The sequence below is a fragment of the Lagenorhynchus albirostris genome, chromosome 9, assembly GCF_949774975.1.
Source record: "Lagenorhynchus albirostris chromosome 9, mLagAlb1.1, whole genome shotgun sequence".
Taxonomy (NCBI): domain Eukaryota; kingdom Metazoa; phylum Chordata; class Mammalia; order Artiodactyla; family Delphinidae; genus Lagenorhynchus; species Lagenorhynchus albirostris.
The window spans coordinates 90,490,088-90,505,057 of NC_083103.1; the positions used below are offsets into that span (position 1 = coordinate 90,490,088).

Genomic DNA, 14,970 nt, shown 5'->3' on the forward strand with positions numbered 1-14,970 from the left:
TGGCGCGCTGGATATAGCAACCTGAAAGAGAGTCCAGCCCTCTGCCCTCAGGAAGCTTACATTAAGTAGAAGGGAGCTCTGGGGAGGCTTGGGAGGGGAGCCAGGAAATAAACAAGCTGTCACATAAACAAAGGAAACAATTTCCTATTTCCTGTAGTGCTGTGGAAACAGTAAAGCAGGGCAGAGGGCCCAGGGGCAGGAGGCAGCTCCAGATAAGGCAGTTGTAGGGAGGATTTCTTTGCGGAAGAGCTGTTTGAGTTCTTACCTTGGAAACAAGTGTGTAGTGTGATGGGAGGAAGGTTTGCGGGGGGGGGGGGGGGGGGGGGGCAGCAGATGGGGGGGGCGTGCGTGGATGGAGGGGAGACATCAAGTGCAAAGGCCCTGAGGCGGGAACTAGCAACCTTTAGTTATGTCATCTGCTTTGAGTCAGGCGTATATGGTTTGGGCAAAATTTCTGAACAAGAGAGGAACAAATGTGTTTCTAGACCTGATTCGAAGTGGCATATCTGTGTCTGTATCTAGATATAATTCTCCATCCCCCTCTCTGTACCAAGGACACCTTATCTGGGTCACAGTTGAACCCTCCGTTAACTACAGCCGCCGTGTCCCCCTCCCCCACTCCTTCCTCTATGACCTGGCTTCACGACTGATATTTCCTTTCCTTTCTAGAACCACAGACATCCATCACCGACAGCAGCACCTTGCCATTTCCTGCCCAAGCCGAGGCCCAGCTCACCCTCCTCCGTTTTGCCTGCACCTTTGTGGAGGCAGAAGACTCCCCAACACCTGGGTTCCCTCATGCTGGGAACCGAAGTGACGATTAAGAGAGACCCCTTCCCTGAAACACACCCACATCATGCCTTCTCCCAATCAGAAGATGCTGGCACCGAATTTCTGATATCTGATAGAGTTCACAGAGTATTATCGGATTTTCATGTTTTCCACAAGGAAACTGAGGCCCCAAGGAGGGGGAAGTGACTTGCTCAAAGTCAGACAGTAAATTAGGGACAGGTCTTAGGGCTCTTCTCAAAGAACTGGGCAAGCACTTTAAATGGTCAGAGACATTTTCCATATAATACCTCTATTCTTACAGAGGGAACGATTGAAGCACAGAGAGGGTAAGTGACTTGCCTAGGGTTACACAGGAAGTGTTTGGCAAAGCTGGTGTTGAATTCAGGTCTTCTGACTTGAAATCATTGTTCTTATAATTTCACCATGCTCTCCAATCTGCCTCACCAAAAAAACAACAAGGAAACATTCCAGAATGTTCCAAAGAAGTATTAGGGGAGAAGAAAATTTACCATTCTTCATGATTACTTTTTTCTTTGTTACTGAGGGCACTCAATAGGCAGTAAACTCAAAAAAAGGAAAATTCTCTTTCTGGGAAGATAGGATATTAAGTCTTTGAAAAGAACTTCCACACAGTCAAATATTGGTGCAGTTTATTTGAGGGCTTCTTCTTGAAAGGAGCTCCTATAGAATGGGGCTTTAATAAATCAGAAAAACCCATGTCTTGCAGTAGACTCTGCAGTCAATTTATAGTCTTTCCTGCTTTTCACCAAATTTCTCTTCCTGGTAATATTTTTGGCATTTTAATTTTAGACATGGGTGAGGGAGTGGGAGAGGCCTTTTTTTTTAAACTGAAGTCTAACATATACATCATTAGAATCATATGTGATCTTAACCTATTTGCTTCTTTCATACAGGTGTAAGAGATGGCTTTGAAAAGACAGGACTGGGCAGGGTACAGACCTCCTCCCCAATCTTACTTGTAGGGAATTGTCTTCTGCTTCCCTAAGTGCAGGCAGAGGGGCGTCCAGGAAAGAAGCAGTTTGGGGAATCCAATAGACCTAGGTTTACATCCCAGCTCTGTCCCTTACAAATTGTGGGATCATGGCCAAATTCCTTAACTTCTTTGAGGTTACAGAGACCTTAGGTATCCTCATTATATAGATGAGGAAACCAAGACCTGAGTCAAGAAATCCGCCAAATTTTATATCACTATTAAATGACAGATCTGGGTTTGAGACCCACATAGTCTGACTGCAAAGCCCAGATGGTGTGGCGTGCTGCTTCTCCATAAGCTTTTCACCATTCTCCATAAGATTGTTCTCCAAAGGGCCACATTCATGGGTCGTGCATGTAGGAAACATGACTATCAAATAACATCCAGTTTTAAACTGATATGTCAGAATGGATATATATGTACGTACACACACACACACACACACACACACACACACACAGAGATAGACAGATAACGTATCTCCAAATGTATATTATGTGCTTTTAACTGGTCACATTGGGAAAGATGATGTATTTCTTACAACTATACGGCTACTATTGCTGGGTCAGGAGCCACAGGAGAATCTCGGTCTCGCTGCCCTCCAATCTCACTAGTTCTGACCTCAAATTTTCTTCTCCAGCTTCATCACCTTCTTGAGCTTTTTGGAAAATCAAATCTTCACTCTTACGGGCAGGTTATGCCGTAACCGAAGACTCAAAAGGTTACTGCTATGAATCCCCATGAGGTGGGTACTCTTGTTATTCCCATTTTACAGCTGGGAATAAATGTTATTCCCATTTTACAGCTCAGAAACTGAGAGACTTTGAAGGTAATTTCACAGAATTTCCAAGAATGATTGAATGGCTCCAATGACATTCTCATGATGGTCCCCGAAGGGGCTCTGGTCCCAAGTCCTGGCTCTAACTGACCGCATGGCTTTGGGAACATTGTTCTGCCTCTCTGCTCTGCGTCCTCTCTTGTAAAATGGTGAGATTGGACTAGGTGATGTTTTAAATCCCTTTCAGGTTTGAGTCTATCGGGCATTTTGCAGAGGGCAGCCATTGTTTGGTTGTCTAAGCCCTAGAATGCTCGTCGAAAAGTTAACTGTCTTGCCTTCTAGTCATGCCTAATGCACATGAATGGACAGGAGGACCTCGTGGATCCTCATTCGGAAATAAATGCAACAGCTCCACCAGACTACCCTTTTTTTCTTCTTTTTCTTTTTCTTTTTTGCGGTATGCGGGCCTCTCACTGTTGTGGCCTCGCCCGTTGCGGAGCACAGGCTCCGGACGCGCAGGCTCAGCGGCCATGGCTCACGGGTTCAGCCGCTCCACAGCATGCGGGATCCTCCCGGACCGGGGCACGAACCTGTGTCCCCTGCATCGGCAGGCGGACTCTCAACCACTGCGCCACCAGGGAAGCCCCAGACTACCCATTTTTCCTATTAGCCCACTGCTTCATTTCCTCCCTTAACCCTAGAGGACACAGAGTGCGAAAGAAAAAGATCAGGATGCACCATCTCCTTACAAGCAGCACCTTCACAGTCCTTTAACTACTTCCTTCAGGGACCTGGGCTCCCTTCTCTTGCTTCCTGCAGTGTTACACTAGCTGCGTGAATCTTTCCCTGAACTCTCTCACAGCTAAGGATGCTCCTTGGTAAAGCTCTTCCCCAGTTTCCTCTTCTGCTTCCCCAATGGTTTATGCTGGAAAATTACTCTTCCCTAATTGTTTGTAGGGAATTGTAAAGAAGGTCAGATCACGGGGAAAGCTTGTTGACAGACCTGCACTCTTATTCCCCAGCAAGTGGGTGAGGGTCCCTGAGAAACAGACTCCTCCCTTACTTCTAATGGCCTGGTGGTTAGACTGGAAAAGCTCTGTGGTTTACAAATCTGCTCAGTCCACCTCCTTCCCTTCTGTTGATGAAAGACCAAATAACTCTGCCACCAGGAATGGAAATGAACCCAGAGAGGAGGAGGCAGTGGTTCCAAACGTGGCTTCTGGAGGCTGGGAGCTGGCTGCCTCCTCTTGTTGGCTGTGTGGCCAAAGGGAGGCTGCCTCCTCTCTCCAACTTAGTTTCTTTAGCTGTAAAATGGGAATAACAACAGTACCACCTCACAGATAATCTGAGGGATAAAGGAGACGGCCTGTGACAGCGGTCAGCACCCTTGCTTATTCCCCGTGGTTATTACCTTGCAAGCAGTATTTGATACGTGTCATGGCAAAAATAAATGGAAGGCATGACTTAAACTTGTTTAAGCCTATCAAATACTGTAATATTCATTCTACATAAACTGCAGAGTTTATCATCCTGTTGGCAGGGCCCTCTCTAAGAGACTGGGGGAAGGGGCTTAACAAAATCAGAGGAAATGGAAAGGTCAGATTTGAGATTTGGGCTTCATTGGTTACTCTGTTATCTTTGCTCATAAGTAGGTTTTGTAGGGTGCTTGTCTACTCAAATGCCTCCCTCACACCATCCGCTTTTATTTTGGGGGAAAAAAAAAAAAGCACACTACTACAACATCGCCTGCCCCCAGCCCCTGCACCCGTCCTTTTTGATTCCAGCCTTGCTTATTAGACTGTAACCGTCTGAGGGCAGAAATATTTTTTCTTTGACGGCATCCTTCACCCAGTAAGGGATCACAGATACACTTGGATTTTGAACAAAGAAGCAACACAAACACCTCAAGTCTCCGGGGTGGCCTCCTTTCTTCTTAGAGATTTTGCAGAGACTAAATTGTTCAGGAAAGCAAAGCAAGCTGCCCACATTCGGGGATCTGCCATCCCTGCCAATTCCTGATTAATCAACAAGGAAGAAGGTTCCTTTAAGAAAAAGAAAAGAAATATGGACTGGAAGAGAGAGAACTTGCTTATCACTTTCCTCCAGCCCTGCCACCCTCTGTGACGCTTGGTCTCCAGTACAATTATGCTAAATAGACATGGTCTGGGTGAACCAGCTAGCAACTGTCCCGGCAGGTGACAGCTGGATAACTTAGCGTCTGACTAATAAATATATGGCCAAGAGAAAAAAATCTGAACACCATGGCACCTCTAGAACAACTCTCTTTCCAGATTTCCCACAATGTCCCTTCCTATCCCCGGCCAAATGCAACAGACAACACCCTGTCATTTCACCATTTCCGCAGCACAAGAGATTACTCACCCCAGGCTGGTGGACCTGAGCCTCTCGGCAAGACCAAAGTGAACAGCGCAACCGGACTAGGCAGAGGTAGGTGGGTGGGCGTCTGCAGTTGGCACCTGCCTCATCCTGGGCTCCTCTGCAGACCCCCTGGTCTTGCGAGCGCAATCCTAAAGCTTAATAATAATCACAACAGGCAGCCCGTCATTGCCTCCCTGTCTGGCTCAGAGGTTTACAACTTAAACTTATGGCAGAGGGAGAAATTGGCTCAATCACTTGGAGTAATGGTACATGGAGAGCCAGTTGGGCATGACTGCTATTTAACTCAAGGAAACCGAACTGCTGCGCTTAGCGTACGTACACGCTAATAAACACTAATCAACACGTCATGCTCCGAGGTGAAAATTAACACCTCCCCCTGCACTCCCCACTTCGCTCTCCCTTTGCCTTCTTGCCTCATCCTAACCGAATAGATGGGACAAGACTGGGAGAACAGGGCTACAAACAGATGCTCGCAGCTACCGGTATGTCCATAATCACAGATCACCCTTCATTCTTTACAAGAGATTTAAAGTTTATTTCTCACAGACCTTATAGCAAATATTTATAATAAGGCATTTTGTAAGGGGGAGAGTGAAAAGAAAGAGAACCTGACATCATTGCTAATAATAGCTAACATTTTCAGATATTTTATTGTGGCCAGGTACCCCTTGTGCATCTTCCTAGCAACTTTAGTGAGGTGGGTACCATTATTGTCCCCAGTTTACAGGTGAGGACATTGCAACTCAGGGAGTTTAAATAACGAACCCCAAATCACCCAGGACCTAGGAAATGGGAGGTGGAATTTGAAAACAGACCCATGTAAGTAAGTGAGAGCCCAAGTTCTCAGCCTTTTTGCTACACGGGGTATTTATTGGACAAAGGAGAAAGTGGAGGAAGACACAATCATTGGCTCAACAGTGTTCTCAGCTGGTCCTAGTTTTATTTCTCAAATGCTTGGATAGGTACACATTATGAGGCCTTCCCATCTGCCCTTCCCCACCAGCCATGCAGCTTTTCCATCACAGATAAGAACTCAACTCTACCACTTGCCAAGTACTGCAGATACAGAGGTAAAGCCCACAATCATCTTTCTCCCCAAACTTACAGTCTAGTGGGAAAGGTAGCTAAAGAAAACTAGGTTCATAGGAAAAAGGGTGAACAAGAAGCTGTTGGGATCTTTCCTAGTTTTCCGCTCGGCCCTGTCCACACAGGATGCTCCGTTCTCAGTGGACCTACCCTACATGTAACATAATTGTCAGGAGGACCTGGAGTCAGCCCCTTGTCCCAGACCAGAATCCCAGTTCGGGCGCCATGGCCCTGCTGCTTCTGACAAATGAAACTAAGTGTACTAATTAAGGTAATGCTAGCTACTATAATCAACAAACTCTAAAATATATAATAGCTAAAGACTAGGGCTGCCAGATGGAGTAAAAACAAAGACATCCATTTAAATTTGAATTTCAAATAATTTTAGTATAACTATGTTCTGTGCAATATTTGGGACATACTTATATTAAAATTATTCATTATTTATCTGAACTTCAAATTTAACTGGGTGTCTTGCATTTTATTTGGCAAGTCTACTCAAGATATCAAAGGTTTATTTCTTGTTTATGTAAAGTCCACAGTGGGAGTTCTCAGTAGACAGGTAGCCGTCCTCCAAGTTGTGGTTCAGGGATCCAGGCTCCTTCCATCTTGGATCCACCATCTTCATCACTCAGCTTTCAAGGTTTCTATAGGCTCGTGGGGTCACGTCACAGAAAGGGCAAGGGCTTGGAGATTTCCACATGGGAATGTTTAGGGGGCATTCCCAGTAGTGGCACGATGGACTTCTGATCACAGTCCATTCATTGGCCATAACTCAATCACATGGCCCGTACCTAGCAGCAGGGTAAGCTGTAATCCAGTGTGTGCTCAGGAAGACATTTGGAGAAGAGCTAGCCGGTCCTGCCATACTGGATAATACTTCCTGTACTGGTGCCTCATCTCCTGTGCTAGTTCTGGACGCAGCCAGCAGTCCTCCACTCACTGAGGTCCCTAGCAGGAGATCAGATGCTTCCTCTCTCAGCCCTGGACTGGTTAAGTAACAGCCATTTGGGATTGGGAGTACAGGGCCATTGTGAGAGTAATAGGCAGTATGGATTCATATCAACTCATTTCAATTCAATGCAATTTAATAAATATTTATTAGTGCTCCTGGGATACTGAGAAAAGCTTGGTTCTAGGCCGCTGAGGGAGACATAAATTGAACTAGAACCCTGTTATACCCTCAAGGAGCTGTATACGGTTAAATGCAAGAGCTATCCTCAACCCTTACCTGTATCCCTTTGATTTTCAAAGGCAGGTGAAAAACCCACAGGGACAAAGAATTCTGCCCTAAATATTAGGGTACAGAATGGTCCCTCCTCTCCCAAATTCCTCAAACCCTTGCTGTCTACGTCCATTCACTTATTCATGCATGTATGCATTCATTCAATTAGTTCATTCATGAACATGTGTTGAGACCTACTCTGCTTGACAGTGTGCTGGCTCTGAGGACCGGGAGTGGGGATACCAAGCTGAACAAGACTGAGACCAAGCCTTCCAGAAACTCACAATGGAGGGGGTGGTCACAATGCACATAACTCAGTCACATACAAGGCAGATGGTGGTCAACACTACGATAAATGTTTAAACAGTGTGAACGGACTTATGGAGGAGGGAGACGTTAATTCTGACTGGAGGGTGGGGTGGAGATTACATCAAAGATCCAACAATGAACTTCCCAAAGAGATGAATGAACCTGCCCTGGTGAGGGAGCCTGAGTCAAGGTGTCTGGCTCAGAGCCCATAGCCACCTTCACCCACAGGGCATCCCCCAGTCTCCCACCCACTCAGCCCTAATGGGAAAAAGGCAGTGAGCTTTCCTCAAGGGAGAACTCCAAGGCAGTCTCTCATGTTATCTTAAAAATTCATACAAATTTGGAACTCCACTCCACAGGATACCAACGTTTGTTTTGCTGTAATAATTTTAACATGATTGGCTTAGATTACCTGTCACTGAGTAAAATCATTTCATCTTGTGTCTTGTGTACCCCCGACATACCACTTTTATTTGAAGAGTACCTTCTCCAGAAATTCCGCTTCCGAGAGCGTGGGACTGGAAGTTCAGTTTTCACTTATTTTATCCCTTCTCTTTTCTCTTTGTCAGGATAAAGGAAAGATTCTGCTTTAAGGACTCTGAGACTAGCCACATGTTTTGTGAATATACAACACTGTAACCATGGATGAAGCTTATATTAGATAAACACACTAGTTTTCAGATACTTCTCTCGAGTCAGGTGAGATATATATAGAAGGATGCAACTCGGACATGAGTTGTATTTCTGGACGGTGGTGCTTCTGGGGATGCCTTCAAGGAGCGTGACCCTCAGCCTGCAGCCCCTTCCAGGTTGTGTACGTAACTATGGCTGCTTCCCGTTGTAAAACAGCTGCCCTGGATTCAAATCTGCAACATTAAACACCTCACAAGTTAAACAGTTGGCTATTTACACAGCATAAGAAAATGTTACATACTTCCCTTCTTTCTGGCCTCCCCACAAAGAAATACCAAAGTGTTAAAGAAAACAAAAAACAAAAAACCCTGTTTCTGATGAGGGCCTGGGGGTTAATTTTCAGTGTGGCGCCTGGGGATTTCACTGTGGGACTCCCGTTACTTGCAATGGGAGTCACACTGCTTCATTTCATGCACACAATACGCGCCCCTCGACAGCCACAAGATTTGAATTTTGAAACTGAGGCTGGTTTTCTCAGAAAAAATCAGATTGCAGGAAAACGCCCAAACTGCTCGGTGTTGGTCTGGGGCCTGTGTGTTTCTGCTTGTGTATATCTGAAAGGGAGAAAATGTCTTCCTCTTGAGCGCAAATGCCCCTTTCACAGACAACAGCATTAAAACATCATGCCCAACAGCTGACAGCCATGGGTACCGAGTCTCATCCCAAAGCTTGTTAGGAACCCCATAAAACCCGGCACATGGTTTGTGACACCAAGTGAAACACTGTGCTTCTCCATAATTACCTGAGCCCTGCTGCCTGTCATTAAGGGACCTCTCTTATTAAGCATCTCTTTTTTAAATGGCTACCATCATCTGGTCCCAGTGTACATTAAATCCCATTATAATTATAAACACGCTTCCCCAAAACATCCATTGCAGATTTCATCCCCCTCAGGGGATCTTTGCACTAATAACAACTCAGATTTGCTATTTGAGTTGACAACATTAGGTCCCAACACCATTTGCAAGATGTTGGGGAGAGAAAGAAAGAAGAAAAAGGTTTCTCTTTCTCCATCACAAAGATCTTGGGGTCACAGTGACCCAAGGCCTCTGGGGCTAAAAGAAATAACCCCTCATCTTCTCCCTTTGAAATGTCACTCTCTGCCTTACAGAGGAGAAGGGCATACTTAGTACCTGGAAGAGATGCCCAGGTGTAAACATCACTAACCAGGTGTCCACGGGGGAAAAGGATGGCAATTACTAATCCAAGAAGCCATATTTTTATTTGGTTTTCTGGGCTTCACCTAACCAGAACCCACACATCACCTGTTTATTTCCCCTTCTGTTTTTTGGAGGCGGCATGAAAGGAAGTGACATGGAAGAATTAAGTTAAAAAAAAAAAAAAAGACAAACCTAAGAAAACTATCAACATATGTACTGAGGGCAAATTTGACTCTGCTTAGGTTTTTTTTTTTTCTGGCTGAGCCTTGTGGCTTGCAGGATCTTAGCTCCCTCACCAGGGATCCAGGGATCCAGGGATCGATTCCAGGCCCCCTGCAGTGGAAGCATGGAGTCCTAACTACTGGACTGCCAGGGAATTCCTGACTCTGCTTAGTTTTTTACATCATTTGTATCTATCTAGAAGATACCTCAATGATGACCTTGCAACATTATAAGATACTTTGACTCCAAAAATGGACACCATAGGCTTGCTATGTCTTCTCCCCAAGTCACCAGTGGGGTAAAGATCTGAGAGTACATGCGACAACCTGGTGCATCTTCTGGTGGCAACCTGGAGTTCTCCATTGTGGAGGAGACTACTTTTTTTTTCATTCAGGGCCTTCACCGCTTGCATCCCTCCCTCAAAATGCTTCATTCTTTCTCCATCACAAGGTTTTGGAGAAATGCACAGTAGCTTCTTCTCCCCCATAGGTAGGAGTCCTTGATTTTATTTATCATGATAGGAAAGTTTACCTTTCAATTTTAAAATTATTTTCCAACTAAGGAGCTGGAACAAAATGATTTGTAACATTTTCCTAACCCTCAAGCAGAATACTCAAACCAGCACAGTCACCTTCTTCCTGGGCACCTACTTAATTGGAGTTTTACTGTAATTCAAAACTCCCTCCTCAACTTTTGCCTGAGGTTTTTTTTTTTTTTTCAGGCCACGCCACATGGCTTGCAGGTTCCCCGACCAGGGAGCAAACATGCCCGCCCAACACCGCAGTGGAAGTATGGAGTCCTAACCACTGAGCCGCCAGGGGATTCCTTTGCCTGAGATTTTTGAGGAGGAAAGAAAGTGCAGAGATCTGGGCATCTAAGTCTGCTTACCTGGTGGCCTGATTCAATGGAGAACTGTTTGGTTCCCAGCTTGGCTGGCTGCTACAGAGACCTTGGCCTCTGTAGAGTAAGAGGAGAAGGGAAATTAAAAGCCCTTGTTTCCTTTTCTCCATCCCACTGGAGGCTGTATAATCTAGAAGTTAAGATCATGAGTTTTGCAGTTGGAACGGTCTGATTTAAAGTCTTAGCTCTGATATTTAATAGCTCTACGGTCTTGGGTAAGGCACTTAACCTCTTTGAGCCCCAGGTTTCCCATCCACAGAAATGGGGGAAAGATGTCCCTGCATTAGGAGAGTTATGAGGATTAAATAAAGCAATATAGGTAATGTGTTAAGATTCACAGTCAGTGCTCAGAATGAGGTATCATCCCCACTGTCTCTTTCCCGTAAGATCGCTTTAGACCTGACATACCCTCCTCTTCCACAACCTGAGTACTGAAGGGCTGCTTTCAGCTGGAGGTATATGAGTAAAGAAGATGAGGGAATGAGAAGATTTAGCAATGGAATTCCACCCAAAGGTCACCTCATCTCTTCTTCTGTCTCCAAGATGACCTCTCTGTAAGACTGAAATCCTGCTTTTAGGATGTGTCAAAACTACTGTCCCACCTTCTCTTACCACACCCTTCAGGAAAAAAAGTAAAAAACAAAAACAAAAAAACCTACTACAAATATATAAACATGAGAGAGAGAGCAAAAGAGAGCATTTTTTCTGTTGTAATTTTCCATCCTGAGGGTTTTTAGCTGCTGCCGTAAGAAATCTCTGAACTGTGGATTCTCATCAGCCTTGCGGGGGCCCAAGGACATAGCTTTTGGTGGGGGAGCTGCTGCTGCCTTATCTGGGCCCAATAAACCTTATCAAACTTCTGTGCAGCCAGCCTTCAGCGCTAAGTGGAAATGCATGGAGCTCCATGCTGGCACTCGGCCCATGGCCTTGCCTTCCTTCCTCCTTTTTGTTACTTTCTCCACCTCTTAAATGCGGGCATTAATCTCTCTTTAACACTTACGAACAAGGGCTGGGCTTTGTAATGGGCTGAGTTTATGAAGCAAGGGAGATCTTCACATAGCGTGAATGTGGCATGGAGGTGGAGGGGGGCGGTCCAGGGCCAGGGAGGGATGGTTCTTTCTTTCCCATTGTTTCCAGAGAGTCTCCCTTTCTCTGATTTGAGGATTACTAGGAGATTAGATCAGGGGTTAGTTGTGTGCTTCTGCTACTGCACTCAGGAGGGGCCGGTAGTAGGTGGATGTGGACAGCGAGGCAGCAACCTTTAGCAGGTACCATCTATAGGCAGAAGCGTAACAGTTTAATGATTCTTTCTTCTTTCCATTTCCCTGGTGAGGCTCTAGGACTGTCTTCTCTCCTTATACCTCTCTCCTCTTGCTCTCCTTGCAGACCAGTTCTTTCTTTCTTTTTTTAAAATGGAAGTAGAGTTGATTTGCAATATTGTACTAGTTTCAGGTGTACAGCGAAGTGACTCAGTTATACATATACGTATATTTAGACTTTTCCCATTATGGGTTATTACAAGATATTGACTATAGTCCCCTCTGCTACACAGTAAGTCCTTGCTGTTTATCAGATCAGTTCTTTCTTCTTTTTTATTTATTATTATTATTTTTTGCATTTGGCTGTGCCGCACTGCCCGTGGGATCTTAGTTCCCTGACCGGGGATCGAACCTGCATCTCCTGCATTGGAAGTGCAGAGTCTTAACCGCTCAAGTACCAGACCAGTTCTTTCTTAACTTTCTTTAAATTCCTTTCCTCTTACAGACTGCAGACCTTAGCTAGAAAAATAGTCCTTTCATAGATTGCTCTTTATTGTTAATCTAATACCCAGGGACTGGGTGTTCCCAGGCTCCTGTTAGACGTTGCTGTATTCTCTTCTATCAGAGGATAACTAACTCCCTTCCTTCACTTTCAAGTGGCTTCTCACAGGTCTTCCTCTCTCCCATGACTCCTGCAGGTCTGAGCACTTTCCCTGCGAGCAGGAGACAGGGGCGATGTTTGCTGGGATGGAATCGCCTGTCTTTGGGACTACCCCATTAGCAGCTCTTGTGAACTATCAGTTCTGATGTGAACTCCAGCCAACTGGCCTTGTGAGGCTGGAAGTGGATTTTTGCCTCTAGTTGGCTTCTGCCACCTTCCATGACCCTTCAGTTCTTGGGGCCTGACTCTTGGTCTGGGTCAGTGCCAGAGGTGCGCAGCGGGATGCGATCATACGTGAGTCTTGCGCGAAACTTCTGAACCACTCCGCGTGTCAGGGACTGACAGAGGGGACTCAGGACTCAGTGCCTTAAGACCCACCCGGCTTGCTAAGACTGTACGACCTCCAGGGCTGACTGTCCGGAGACCCAGGGAGGGCGCTTTCCACCAAACCTTGACTGCCATTAGCTGGCAGTCAAGGTTTGTGCCCAGAAGAGCGTTTCCCACCTCTTGTCTCCTACCTTTGCCAAGCTCCAGGGAAAGGGCAGAGAAGGGGGACTCTCCGCAGCCCGCGGGAGGGCACATTGCTTCTGCTCGCTCTACCCTGGGCTTACTGACCTCAACTCCACCCTCTTAAGTGGAGCAGCTGGCTGAGAGGAGCCACTTTTGGGGGCCTGAAGCTTTTTCAAGCTTTCACTCGCCCCCTGAAGACTTTGCCCTGAACGGACTGACCGCAGTTCTCGGGAACTGTTTCCAGCCAGGTTCCGGGTGGGGGTGGGGGGTGGGGCGAAGCTCAGGAAATGCTCACGACTGAGAGGGAGAAAAGTTTCCCTCGGGACTCGACCTTGGCCTCCAGGGATCGTGACAGCTAAAATGGGGAGTCTCCCCTCGACCACAGATCCCCGCCCACCCGCTGGTACCCGGTTCACCCGGGGCCCGCGAACTCTGGATGCTCAGAAGGCCGGGAGGCACAAAAGGCCTGGGCTTGGGGCCCGGGAAAGCGACCGTCTAAAACCGATGTCGGGGTACAGGGGATGCCGCCCGGAGCCCGGAGAAAATGTTAAAGGAGAGATGACACGCACTGAATGGGGCAAACTTCGGGGCCGGAGACCGAACTCCGCGTCTGGCGCAGCAGGGGAAAAGAAAACCCGTTTCCAGTGGAAACTAAAAACATGGGGTTGCATGTGAGGGCTGCTCCTCGCCCCTCACCTCCACTAACCCCACTAAGGGTTCCGAGTCCTTGGCACTCCTCTCCACGAGCTCCTTCTTTCCTCTCGGCTTGGCCGGTGAGCGGCGGCCGCCAGCGCCCCAACAGCAGCTAGATGTCAGGCGAAGCCTGGAGCGCGACGCGCGGGGAAGAGAGGGGAGGGAAGGGGAGGGAAGGGAAGCGGAGGGAAGGGGAGGGGAGGGGAGGGGAGGGGAGGGGAGGGGAGGGGTGGGGCGGGGAGCGCGCGCCGGCTCGGCCAGTGCGGGGGGTGGGCGGGCTGAGCCCGGGGACAGCGCGGGAGGGGTGAGGAGGGAGGAGGGAAGGGGGGCAGCTGTGGGCAGGGAGCCGGGCTCGGCCGCCAGCACTAAAGATGGAGAGGCGCCTGGGCCTCGCAGGGGAGGGGGCTCGGCGTTGACGTGGGACGCGGCGGAGGCGCCGCAGCCGGTGGTGATTTGCTAACCTCACAGCACAGAGGAGTTGAGGGCGATGAGAGCGGGTACTGCGAACTGCCGGGCGATGCCGCCGCTGCCGCCGTGATACCGAGAGCAACAGTTCCCCAGCAACACCCCTCCCGACACAGGCACACCCCCCAAGAGGCACGCACACCCACCCCACAGCGCCCGGCTCGGCAGTGGTGAGTGGGGGGCCAGGGAGGGGCGCACCGCCCAGCGATAGCAGCGCGCCGGGGCGCCCCGGGGCTGGAGAGGTCTGGGAGGCGCGCTCGCTTCGGCCACTCGGCCGCTGGGCTTGTGCCTTATTTTATTCGGCTTGTTCCCCTCCTGCTGCCGCAGCCGTCGCCAGCGGCGGTTGGGGGTCGGCTAGAAGGGGGAGCCCTGGCTGTCAGCTTGGGCGCAGCTGCCTCCCCAGCCCTTCCGCTGCAGGGCACGGTCGGGGTGAGAGGTGGGAGGCAGAGCGGTCTGCGGGGGCTGAGGGCGCAAGCAGAGGGTTGGGAATCAGGAGGCTTTGTACCACCAGGGGCCGGTGGAGGAGCCGGCAGCCGGTGGGTGCTCATATGTATGCCGACCGGTGTGCGGGCGCGAGATAGGGCTGTGGTTTATTTGTGTGTTTATTCGCCCACCGACTGGGAAGCTAGAATCGGAGGATCCGAGGAGTAGATCTGGGTGTCAGGGGAGCAGGACTGGGAGTCACTTGGGTTTTGTTTCTCTTTGAAAAACCTGGTGGGCTCTTTTTTCTTGATTGGACTTAATCCCCCCGGTTTTGGAGGGAGGGGCTCCGTGGCGGAGCGCTGGAGTGTCTCCAGCGCTCCGGGCCCTCCTCGGCTCTCGG

The 14,970-nt window shown here is 48.2% G+C and overlaps 1 protein-coding gene across 1 annotated transcript in view; it reads left to right on the forward strand.

Annotated features, from left to right (window-relative positions):
- Positions 1-14,044: 14,044 nt before the first annotated feature.
- The window catches only part of ZBTB16 (zinc finger and BTB domain containing 16), a 189,417-nt gene continuing 188,491 nt past the window's right edge, over positions 14,045-14,970 (forward strand). The window contains exon 1 of the mRNA XM_060160423.1: positions 14,045-14,317. The gene's annotated coding sequence lies outside the window, so the exon portion shown is untranslated. The remainder of the gene's footprint in view (positions 14,318-14,970) is intronic.